This window comes from Acyrthosiphon pisum, unplaced genomic scaffold (genome assembly GCF_005508785.2).
Source record: "Acyrthosiphon pisum isolate AL4f unplaced genomic scaffold, pea_aphid_22Mar2018_4r6ur Scaffold_20529;HRSCAF=21307, whole genome shotgun sequence".
NCBI lineage: Eukaryota > Metazoa > Arthropoda > Insecta > Hemiptera > Aphididae > Acyrthosiphon > Acyrthosiphon pisum.
In genome coordinates, this window is record NW_021769898.1 from 25,999 (window position 1) to 27,139 (window position 1,141).

Sequence of the window (1,141 nt, forward strand, 5' to 3'; positions counted from 1 at the left end):
TTAAAATTCCAACCAGAATTTTCATAACAATTATAGTTGTCTGGTGTACAGGATAAGTAACCTTTCAACGAGCTAGTGATTCCAAGAGCACGTGTGCTATCTACTTCTATCCCATTGATTTCCAATCGTATTTGTTCGAAGAGGAAAGAGTAACCGTTATTAGATAGTTTCACTTTGGTAGCATCAGTTATTGTTCCTTCCAAAAAAATAAAGCTTTCGTGTAGATATGGGTAGACATCCGTTTGCTGGATTGATATACGTATTTCATCATTATTATTAAATGATGTAGTATACGGTGTGTATGAATGATATTCAATTTTCGTAATTTTAGAATCCGTTTCGTACTGTGAAGTTATATCTAAAATATCACTCTCAGGCATTCTGCTTTAATTGATAACCCAGAGCTTGTAAAATTTTTTTATTTTTTACCGTTAATTTTTTTATCTTATTTGATGTTGCTGGTAGCACTTTAGTCTTATGACTAGTTGTGCTGATCCGAAGTAGCGGGTTTATATTGAATTTCAGTCCCATCTCAAGACCCGTAACGTTTAATATGTAACACGATTGTCAATGCCTCACCAAAATTATCAATCGGATTATGATCTTGATCAACTAATTGAACGGTTATCGAATCAATATTTGTTTTATTCAATTTGTAATATATTAAATTTGACGGTGACTGAATTACTTTCGACCCTGTCCTTTCACTCGGGAAAAACTCATAAATCGAATGACTTTGAAGATGGTTGTTGAATGATCCTTGAGCTATATTGCACATTAATTTTATAGAATTAATTGTGTTTAAATTTACAGCTTTTTCCGATCGAAGAATTTCATAGTATGGCTTATATACTCGTTTTTCAAAACCGAATACAGGTGCTATACTATATGGATACTCAAAGTGTAGTATCCCATTACATTTTATATACGATCTGAAATCATTAGGATCAACAGTAATGTCGAATGTTAAATTGGTTAAGTTTTTCTTATTATAGACATCTATTTGCTTCTTAACTCGTTGCTTAATATCTTCAATCTCATAACAACCCTCTTCCAATGTAATAAAACATATCATAGGATTATTATTGTTTTCATTATCAACTACTTGTATAGAAAATTTATTATTATTTTCATTAATATT